This window comes from Mesitornis unicolor, unplaced genomic scaffold (assembly GCF_000695765.1).
Source record: "Mesitornis unicolor isolate BGI_N332 unplaced genomic scaffold, ASM69576v1 scaffold6918, whole genome shotgun sequence".
Taxonomy (NCBI): Eukaryota; Metazoa; Chordata; class Aves; order Mesitornithiformes; family Mesitornithidae; genus Mesitornis; species Mesitornis unicolor.
In genome coordinates this window covers 55920-67754 of record NW_010203784.1, presented here as the reverse complement: position 1 = coordinate 67754, position 11835 = coordinate 55920, and the positions used below count along the sequence as shown (strand labels likewise).

The following is an 11835-nucleotide window of genomic DNA, read 5'->3' as shown; positions in this document are numbered from 1 at the left end:
CATTCCTGTGGAGAAATGTTGCCCTCAGCATGTTGAGATTAGGTGGTGTCCTTTATAACGTGTCTTACCTAGCTTAACTTCATTTATTCTTGTTATTTCTGAACATCTATAATCTTTTCAAAAACCTTCTGAACTCCTTAATACATCTTGCCTTGTTGCAGAATGATGCAAAGGTTTCACCTTTGTGATGCAATGTCATAATTTTTTAAGAGATGCACAAACTGATTTAATTTCATTATTTCTTATTCAAGGCTGAATTTCTGCATCTCGGGAATTCCAAGTGTTTATTCATGTGTGTTCAGAATTCTTCTGTCAAATATTTTTTCAAAAGCAAAAGCTATGACATCTGACAATGGTATTTAAAGTAGTAATTTGATAAACGATGAGAGACTCTATCTTAGTTTTTGGCTTGCTTTTGAGTAGTCTAATGTCTGCTGAATTATTATAGGCAACAAATATATAGATTATTACATTTCCATCCCCTTCTTGTTTGGGGGAAAACCTATATTGGATAACAAATCAGGAAGGATTGATTACAAAGCAATAAATCAATCACAAAGCTCTAATGCTGTCAGGTTTAATTCTCCCTTATATTGACATTGATGGATAGTGTTCAGTTAGAGGCTCTCCCCATCACTTATTTTTATGGTATATAGGGAATGCTTTAAAATGTTTCAATGCAAGTTTTAATCCGTGGTTTTTATAGTCAGAGCACATTTCAGGAGGTAATGTCTGCATCAGGCAAGTGCTGATAAAGCTGGTGAGCCCCTGTTTTAGTTACAAACTGCTGGCAACTGGTACAGCAGCAGATTTTTCTCAGTTCAAAATGTTTGCATCTCCCTTAGCTACCCAGTCAGGCATTTATAGTGAGATGGGGTGCTTCTGGGGCTGTGCTTCTTAGCATTTGACCTCTCTGCTTCCCTTCCTCCAGGGGGCTGACAGCACAGCCCTGGGGTGAAGGGCTGTGGTAGCCCATCATACCTTCTACAAGTATTTATTGTGTTTAGAAGATGGGGAGATGAGGTGCTGAGAGACATGGTTTAGTAGTGGACAGGTTGTGGTTGGACTCAATGATCTTGAAGGTCTTTTCCAACCAAATGATTCTATGAAAAGGAACAGTGTAGGGGAACATAGACACATCTATCCCTGCAAACAAAATTAGAGACAAGTGAAGATCAGCATTAGATCTCTGTATGAGCTGACGTTGCCTTTTCTCAATCTGGGTTGTCCTAAGGAGACACCCACAGCAAATAGCTAAGAAAGCAGTGCTCAGGGAAAAGGAACATCAAAAAGACCTTGTCTGTTATTAAAAGGGTTGGTCAGCTACTGCCTGCCCTGGAGCAAAACTGGGGAGCAAAATGGTAAACACAGCCCAAACATCCGTCCCTGGACTCCGCGAGGACTGCAGGAGGGTGGCACCGGCTTTTCATCTCCAGGCTGGCCACAGCTGAGGCCATCCTGGCTTTCAGAGTGCTTCAAGGCACTGAGGGGGTGGGATGGGGGTCTGCAGTTCTGAGACCTCTTGTACCACTGTAAAATAGCCAAACGTTGAAAATGGGACTGTGTTTCATTTCTGTTATTGAAGAGTCACGCTTGTGTAAGTCATAGCTTTGCCTTTCTTCCTCGCGGTACCCAAGGAACAGCCCATAATGCCGAGCACAGCAGTCAGCAGCTATTGTACCTGATCCTTGGGTTCACATGGTTTACAAATCACTTTTCGTCGTGGTAAGGTTATGAAGGATTAGCGGGTACTTTTTTCTCCCTCAGTGCTCTGTTTTAACTCGATTCCATTAGCATTAATGGGAGCGACACATGTGCATGAAGCAGAGAATAAACTCTTAAGCCCAAGATGTGGATATTAACAGCAAACTGAGAAATGCAATTTCTGAGTCTATCCCATAAAAAGTATAAAAGAACAGAAACTATTCTGAACTGCAAATGAACTGTGTAAAATACTGTATTTTATACTGAAATGCTTGAGTCTCCTTCCCTAAGTAAAACACCAGCAAGTTTTGATGGAAATATGACAATTCCTTATTTTAACTCAGTTTTGCGGTGCACAAAAAGACTAATTTATCAGCTGATGAGTTTTTTGACCTTAAGATATGCTTATATTCTTTTCTACCTCATCTTATGTCATTGAGTAAAAAACCATGAAGGTTGAAAGACATTTTTTCTAACCTTCCTGTGTTCTTCCATTAATATTGCAGGTTCTCTTTTTTTTTTGTTTTAAATTTTCTTTCTCTCTCAGGGACAGATGCTGACAGTGTCAAAGACAGTGCGGGCAAGCATGGGAGGAGGAGGAAAATATCTGTTACACCAGAACCAAGGAGCTTAAAATAAATCTCTGGCAAACAACCAGAGAAGGATGAATAAATATTCATATTATGCATGAGTAGACAGCTTAAAAAATATGAAATTCTGATGGGTGCCCATAGGGCTGTGTATTAACATGCTGTTGTCAGAACTGGTGAACCTCGGTGGTTTTCCGAACTGGTGAGACTGTGGTTTGGGTTTGTTCTGTTGGTTGGTGCTAAATGAGAACTGCTCTGGCCTCTGAGACCTGAAGTCTTGCAAACTTGCATGTATGGTTTGACCTTTAAATTAAAAATCAGGGTTGGATTTGTAAGGATAGAGAAGAATCCCGCAGACAGTGTTCAGATCTATGTAAAACTTGGCATGTGTTTACATGTAGTATATAAGTATTAATTTCCCATTTTTTTTTTCCCCATTTTTCCTGTGCTTGAGGCTAAATGTTCAATTCTTACAACACAGAAAAACTACAGAATTTCTCAGTACCGGGGGATTAAATGACAAATAGTGTAAACAAGCATAGACTGTACAATATGACTTTATTTAATGCAGTGATATAAATATAGCAGCAGCTCTGAAATAGGAAACTTAATTTCAAGATGTTACAATAAAAGCTCTGAATAAGGAAGAGCGAGGAGAAGCTCCTGGTGCTGATGTCCCAGATTGTGCGATGACTAAGACAGAGCCAAATGAAGTTTCTCAGGCAGCATTAGGTATGGAAGAAGCAGCAAAAACAAGCTAATGGCAGGGATGCAGATGACAGTAGCATATCAGCACTGTTTCTTTCCCAGGCTGAGAAAATCCTTGTCGTGCAGCTTGTTTCCCAGCAGACACACTAAATATCTTGATAAGCCTGTGGCCAGCTCTGCTTGTGTGACGTTGGAGATGAATGGATGGTGGCACCCACCGTAAACACATGTGGCTGCTTCTCAAACATCTGCTTTCCTTTTGGCTGTGTTCTGAGCTATAAAGCTATCTATATATATATAAGTATGTATTTATATATGGATTAGATGAGTGGTTGCAGAAGTGAGTGGGGCTGCTGCAGCTTGTGGAACTGGCCACAGAGCAGTGACTGCAGGGGCTGTCCTGTGGTGGAAATGGTCTAGGGTTTCAAAATGGCTTTACACACCGTTTATTATCCAGCTGCCTTTGATAGCAGACCAGGATGATCCAGTCCTTTCCAGTCCCCTTATCTCTATGGTTTAATGGCCAGGAGGAGTATGTGAATGCTTGGTAGAGTCTATGCCTTTCTGCTCTTGTCCGGAAGTACAGCGATTCCAAGCACGTTGTTGCATCTCTGACAAGGGCAAGTTCCGATGACTTTATTTGCCTGTTTCATTATGATGCACCTTTAACATTTTCTGAATGCCATTAGCTTGTCTCGTTTGGACTGCTATGGGAGGGCTCAGGGCAATAAAAGCAAGAGAACTTTTGTTAGCTGGTATCCATAGCACTTTAGCAGAAAAAGATTACAAAGATAATGTCAGTAGGTTATTTTTTCCTCATGCTTGAATAGACTGATAGTCTTGATTTTTGTCCAGCACAGTGATCCAAATTATTTTCTATAAAATTGCATATTTTCCATGCCAAGCCTATTCTTTTGTGTGAATGTTGAATTGGTGTATTGCATTGAAAATTGAAATGATTAAATACTGTAAATTCTGGTCCATTATCGAGTATCTTTTCAGAGAGTTCAAATGTTATTTAAACCTGCAACTTCTATTGTGTTATTCTAGTCCTTTAAAAGTAGCTGGGCTCATAGTTCAGTGCTGTGCTGATCAGCGTGGACACAGCCTTCATGCTCTGTAAAAACAGTGTTGGTGGGATGTGGTGACCTTCCTAGCCCATCTTGCCATCCATGGATGTCTCAGTTTTGACATCACTTGAATAGTATTGAGCTACGTCCTTTGGAAAATGTGTTATGCTTGCCTCATATGCATGGAGCTAGAGTGGATTTACACTACTATGGATTGGTTTAGTAGATAAGGAATCATGTTTTCATCTTCAGCCATTATAAATATTATGCTGCCCATAAAGAACTGAAAATAGTTCAGTTCTCCGGCTCCACAGGTGTGCCCAAGTGGAGAGACACCTCTCTCTAACGACTGACCATCTGTCCACTATTGCATGTTTCAGAAGTTTTGTTTTGAGAGTGGCTCATAATGCATGGTGCAGGCTTTCTTCAGGTCATCTGTGGTTTAATTTCCACATAATACAGTAAGCTGGTGAGTGCTAACGAGCACACCTGCAATCAAACAGAATTGCTTATGCCTCCTTTTCTATTGGTGCATAATGTTCTTTGGTTGGGCTGAGGTGACTTTGATACCTTCGTACCCATCAGCCTTCTGCAGCTGAGCGGCACCAGCAGTGCTCATCATCAAACACTGGCTATTGAATTTCACAGGGAGGGAGTTTCAATCACTTGTAGTTCTTTTTACCTTTGAAGACCTCATTGTAACCCTCATTATAATTGTGTTAAAGACAACTTGGTATAATGCCTTCAGTTCTATTTGAAAAAAAAAAAGGTATTATTTGTTTATAAACTTAAGGGTCCAGGCAGACTTTGAAATTAATCCCGATTTTACATTATAGTGGTCTAAAAAATAAAACTCAGGACATAGAAAGATCAAAAAACATGGAAAACCATACAGTCTGAATGGTACCTCATGGATTTTCAGAGAATTACTTTATTCTTTTGGAAATGTTTACATGTTATCACACTTTAGATTATATTTGTTGGATATTCATAGATAAACTGAATCCAGAGTGAATATCTAGAGTGCTGTCATACGAGTTTTAGAACACACTTGTGTGTACCTTACAAAATCATCTCCACCATTAGGATATTGTATGTGTCTATTTATATCTTGTTTGATACTTGCAAACAATTTATTTCCATTATCACAGACACTGATTCTGCATAGCAGAGCTGGTATTGCTGAGTGTTCTTTAGTATCTGCTTTGGCTTCAGTGCCAGCCTCAAATCTAACACTATGGCCACGTGCACTGCGGAGGTCAGCAGGTGCTAGACTTGCCTACAGCTGAGCTGGTTCTCCAGCAGTGCCATTACTGACTCCATCAATAAGAAAGGTGGTGTTGAATAAACCTGATTTTCTCTTCAACAAAAATATGCATCACTTTTGTGAAATGTAGCTACCTTCCTCTGCAGAGGTGTTGGGTGCACTGACAACACGTCTTTTCTTGTTGGGGTGGACTCTGAACAGATCTGGCTGCAGAGGAACTGTGTAATGGGGTTTTTTTGCATTTGTTTGAAATGCTGATATTTCAGCAAGGAGTGTGTGTATTTCTTGAGTGTCCTTTGTTTGTTTGTTTGTTTTAATCAGTGAATAGAAATAACTGCAGCTCCGTGAATTTTACCAGCTGTTTTCAACTGTGTCTTGACTGCTTCTGAGTAACTGGGATATCAATTGGGGTGGGGGCTTAACATTTTTCCCCAAGAGGGAAAGCCATACATTAAGATGTTGGGGTTTTTTACATTAACTAAGGGAAAAATGCAGCAGATATTTAAATCTGCTGACCCACTTAAGCACTGTCCCCCATTACCAGAAAGCCTTTCTATACCTCCCTGATTTTTCCCATCAGATGAGTTGCTGCTGCTTTGCTCATATGGAAGCTGTCCCAGAAAGCTAATGCAGGCATTTCCATACCATGCGTCCATATGTTGTGGGTATAGCGGTTAGTCATTTTGAAACCTGAAAATCCCCTCTTTCTGAGGTCTGTCTTGATCCAGCAGTGGTCGTGCAAGGGCTTTATTTTTCTGTCTTCACAGTTCAATTCAATCTAATTTAAATTCATGTTGGTTATGCCTCAGCCCTTAAGAAAGGACCTGGTTAAATGGCACCTGGTGTTGAAAGCACAAAATATAATTTAAGAAAGAGAGGCAGAGTTTAAAGTAATAATCTCAGAGCAGTACTTTAGGGCTGTCCATGTTTTATGGGCTTTTTATAATCATGCTGGATAGCACACAAGGTGTGTGTTCAGCTGGTCTCAAAGCCAAGGTATTCTACACTTACCAAAGGCTCAGAACTCAGGAAAAGTCAAAAGAAGTTTTATTATTGTTAAAGGTTGTTTTAGTAGTTACTGGACACCGTTTTTATATGTAGCCCAGACATGAATGAATATTCATTATCAGACTTAACACATTATTTAAAAAAAAATCAGGGAGAAAAATTCAGTTTAGAGTACAAACTGTTGTTTTCCAGAATATCTCAATCAGTTTTATAGGCAAAATAATTAGAGGGGACCACAAAGATATGTAAGCACTGATTTATTCATGAGTACATGTTGCTGTATTCTCATGTTTAGGAAATAAAACTTATTTCTAAGTTTGAAAAATTTTCTTGGCTTCTAACTCACAACCAGTAGCAAATGCTTGATTTTAACAATTGATAATTAAAGCAATAATCTTTGGCCATAAAATTGCAAAGGAATGTATTCAACACTAATTGGACTATTTCCACCAACACCAATTATTTCTAGGACACAATTAAGGGTCTTTTGCTAAGTCTTAAGTAGAATTACGACCCAAGGCAGTGCATGAAAGGCACAATTATAAATGAGAGAGCTGTGTGTCTGCCACATCTACTCCTCCCTCCCCTCAACCATGGTAGCCCCAAGGCTTCAGACTGCACTTTGCTGGATCTCCTAAATGAACCCTGGGTGGAAAAACTTCAAGTAGAAGCTGGTGATGGGGCTGGTATCCAGTCAATACCTCAGGGTCCTCACAGCTTTTAAGGAGCTCTTCTCCATCTGGCGCTTCAAACACAAGGTTTAATCAAGTATTTTACAGTTTCAGGCAATTTCAGTGTTTATTTCCAACTGCAAACCACAGTCAATGTTGTTATATGATTCCTATCCAAATTTCCTTCTGCAGCTGTAAGGAGCTGGCCTTTCACAGCAGGCAGGAGCATCTTCCCTGAGTCTGGTAAACATTTGTCGTTTTCTTCCAGCTCTGGACAGGTGAGAACCTGAGGTCATCAGAAAAACCAGGTCAGCCCCAAAGCACCCCAGGGAAGGGGAAATAGCTGTGTTATCATATGAGCATTTCCATTTTTCTGACAGTTAATTGAAGCAAAAAGGTTGTAGATTCTGAGATTACAGAAGTGGTGAAATGAGAAGCAGATGCCTCATCTGCCATTGAACCTTCCCCAAAACCCCTTCTCCTCAGGTCTGCTCAAACAGGCTTTTTACTTTTGATTTCCTTCATGTGAACTTGTTGAACACAACAGCCATGGACTATAAACCACATTGTGCTGGGGAAGGTGGGTGACCTGGCTGGAACATTGCTGAGGGTCATAGCAAGTGCCAGAGGGACCATCCCATTGCTAGGCATTTCCAGCAGCCCCTATGGGAACATGGTGTAACACAAGTTTGTGGTCAGACTGCTGAGTGAGACCTGACTCACAACTTGTGAATGAACAGTGCTGCGAGAGCTGTCAGTTTCTTATTTGGGAGAGAAAAGAATTAGGTCAACTGCTAAGGACAAAAACGGTAAATGGCAAAGAAACATGTAAATGAAATAAGCTGTAAAATACCAGTGGTTTGCTCTTAGGGCTACTTGAATGAAGTAAGTTAGGCTTTTTTCTTGTAAACATTTATGGATCATAACAAATAAAACTTGTAAACATAATACAACTGTTAAGCTTCATTAAATTTGCAGCAGACAATTAATTTTTTCAGGCAATTCAAAGGGTCTTCTGTAGTACTGATTTAGTTTAATTGAACATATTACCACAAGCAGACAATAAGAAATATATTGAAGATATCCATCTGGCTTGCACTGAAAACCTTGTGCGTTTTGTTTTCTGCGGCTGTCACAGGCCTTACTAATTGCCTCATTTTGGCTGTTTTACAATCACTGTGATTTAGCCATTAACATGATAAAAGTTGTCTTGGTGAAGAGCTTGATATTAAAAAGCATACATCTCCAGCCTATCTCTCTTACCAACTTTGGACGTATCTCTAACATTATTAGAGTTATATTTTTAAAAGCAGAAATATATCGCCTCTTGCAGAGCAGCTTCTCCAGGTACTTTGCCTATCTGACTCTGATGTAGAGAGTGTCAGTTGGTGTGAAATACCTGCTCTAGATAATGGTAAGTGCAGCAGATTCTTCCCCCCATTTCCATCCTCACAACTTTCTCTTCTGTGTGCCTCCAGCCCCCAGCAAACCTTCAGGTACATCAGGGGTCTTAAAACTGATAGGGTAAATAGGTAAATAAGGAAGTCAAGACAAGAGCAAGTGACTGATGCTTAGAAATATACCTGATTCAGAACATTATGTGTAAAAAAATACTTTTTTAAGAAAAGTTCAACCATTATGTCTGTATGCCCTGTAGGGGAAAAAAAAAATCATATTTTTGTTCTGTATTTTTATCTTAAGCCTACAATGTATTGCAGGGGTCAGCATTGTTGCAACCTCTCCTGCCATTAGAAAAGATTTACTGTAATTCCTTAAAAAGCTCAGTGTTTTCATTTTAGGAATTTTCTTGTCCTCTCCTGTAAAAGCAAGAGGTTCGGGAGTTCTCAGTCATCAATAGAAGATTGGGTTGTTTAGCTCATCATTGAAGATCAAATCCATACATCAGCTGAAAGAGGAGATGACCTGTAGGTTAAACACAGACTCTTAATGAGACAAAAGCAGGTTAATTAACAGTTTTCATCAACTTGCTTCCATTTATTTTAACATGATCTATTTCAGAAAGGTTAAAATAATTTTCTTTTTTTGAATACAAGTGAAAACCTAACATAGTTAAAATGAAACCATAGATCAAGAACCTCTGATAGATATTTTAATCAAAATAAATGTAGTGTATTTGTGTGTGTGCGTGTGTGTGTGAGTGTATATAAAACTTAAGCAATAAACTGTTTTATCCAATAATTCATTTCATAAGAAGACTAGCCAGAGCCTGTTAACTGGAAATTACCATCAGACCAGGACAATTACTAATTCATAAGAAAAGGAATGTGTTCAACTTAATGCTTTCCACCCATTTCCCCAGCTGTTGCAGAGGTTTAATTTAGCCTTTGGAGAAGAGCTACTAGGAGGAGCAGGAAAAGCTGAGGTCTGCAGGATGAGCCAGCATGGTACAACTTGATGAACGAGGCATAGCTAGCCACAAGTCTGCTCAAGAGAGGTAGTCAGGTGGAGGTAGCTGAGCTGATTGACCTTGCTCGTGCCAGTGGCTCTGGTGGTTAACAGGTCATGCTGCTGGCTCTGCACACCTGCAGACTACTTAAGAAGAAAGGAGTCCAGCTGGGCTTGGATATAAGGGACCATATCTCAGCTCCTGCAGCTTTGTGTGTCTTAGTGGAGTTACCAGGGGTTTGTGGTGGTGGAAGATCTGTCTCCTTGACCTTTTGGCTTCATGGAACTATTTTGGTTTCTACAGATCAAAACGTGACAGTTGTACTGCTGTGGGATGTAATCCCAAATCTCTTCTTTGCTCAGGAAGATCTTGCATTGCAAGTCTACTAACGTTATGAATTCATACTAACATTATAATGTTCATCCCAAAAGAGGATACAGTTTGTCTTTTTCCAAACCTTTTGCAAAGCATACATTGGGATGAACTTTCAGACGTGAGTTTCATGGAAATCCCACAAATCTTGGGTAAATTAAGGCCATACTCTAAGAGAAAACAGTACAACAGAGAAAACTGAGCTCATTGGATCATATGGTCCTGTTGTGGAAGATGGGAGCAGGTCTCCCTAGAGCCGCTTCTCTCTCTACCAATGTAATTCAGTCTGTGCGGTTAGGGATAGGGGAGATAATGACCTAAACATGACATGCACTGAGAAAGTGAGTGCCCGTCTCCGTTTCAGGTTAAGATGAAGGAAACCATGTGGGAGAATAAAGTGGGAAAGTGATAATGACTCTTATCCTAAGAACTTTATATCCTTGAAAATAGTGACTAAGAACAGACTGGCCTGAAGGCTGTGTTTTTAACATCAAAGATACAGAGGAAGTGTTTAGAGAGCACATTTTCTGTCGTAGGAGGAAAAAGTGTAAGACTGTTGAAGAAAAGAATCTGGGACATTACTTGGGGAAATATCAGTCCTTTTGTGTATTTTCTCAGAAGCATTTTTGGAAGCAGCTTAGCAGCACCAAACTTTTCAGGTTTTGAGCTTTTGTGACTTTTTGTCTCTGAGTCTAGCTGGATTGCAAACAGGTTACTCAAAGTTGCTTATCAGATAATAATAGCCAAGTGGCACATGGATAAGCAAGCACTAGGAGTGATGGGCTTTGACACATCAGAGGAACTAAAGAGGCATCAGAGGAACTAAAGGCAGAAAAGGACCTGGGGATGTTGGAGGACAGCAGGATGACCATGAGCCAGCAATGTGCCCTTGCGGCCAAGAAGGCCAATGGCATCCTGGGGTGTATCAGAAGGGCTGTGGTTGTAGGTCAGAGAGGTTCTCCTTCCCCTCTACTCTGCCCTGGTGAGACCGCATTTGGAATATGATGTTCAGTTCTGGGCCCCTCAGTTCAAGAAGGACAGGAATTGCTGGAAAGAGTCCAGTGCAGAGCCACAAAGATGATGGAGGGAGTGGAGCATCTCCCTTATGAGGAGCGGCTGAGGGAGCTGGGTCTCTTTAGCTTGGAGCAGAGGAGACTGAGGGGAGACCTCATTCATGTTTATAAATTTGTAAAGGGCGAGTGTCAGGAGGAAAGAGCCAGGCTCTGCTCAGTGACAGCCAATGACAGGACAAGGGGCAATGGGTGCAAGCTGGAGCACAGGAGGTTCAACCTGAACATGAGGAAAAACGTTTTTACTGTAAGGGTGACAGAGCACTGAACAGGCTGCCCAGAGAGGTTGTGGAGTCTCCTTCTCTGCAGACATTCAAAACCCGCCTGGACGTGTTCCTGTGTGACCTGGTCTGGGTGATCCTGCTCTGGCAGGGGTTGGACTGGATGAGCTTTTGAGGTCCCTTCCAACTCCTGAGATTCTGTGATTCTGTGATTAAAGCTCTGTTGAATGATGATGGGGTGGTGCTTGCAATACTGGGGACTCCTGGGACCTGATTTTCCTCTCTTCTAATGCAACTCAGGTATGATTATAAGCAGTCCCATTAAAGTTAGTATGGAGACTAGAGTCTCTTGTCTTAATCCCAAAATTGTGATGGCAGAGAGAATTTAGTATCAGTCACCAACAGAATAGGTTAAGTTCTAAGTGTGCTGTATCACATGCTCAAGCCAGTCGTTTGGGAATACAACATGAATACGAATGTTCATTACTCAAAAGTAGGTTGACTCCGAAATAGAAGAAAGTTTTGTCACCAAATTGACTCACCACAGCTTGGGTTGGTTTTCTCTGTCTCTCTCTGTCACACACACATTTGGAATATGAATTTTGCTTTCATTATGTTTGAAGTTTTTAAGTGTATTGTGAAGAACTAGTGATCAAAGTTGTAGGTTTTAGTGCTGTGTTTTCTTTTAGCTACATTGTGAATATATCCCAAGAATAATCTTTATTAGAGTTTATTTAGAAAGTCAGC

At 40.5% G+C, this 11835-nt stretch overlaps 1 protein-coding gene across 1 annotated transcript in view; it reads left to right on the top strand.

The window, feature by feature from the left end:
• Positions 1-11835, top strand: part of CNTN4 (contactin 4) — a gene marked incomplete at its 5' end in the record, with an annotated part of 64186 nt that overhangs the window by 26025 nt on the left and 26326 nt on the right. The window lies entirely within an intron of this gene.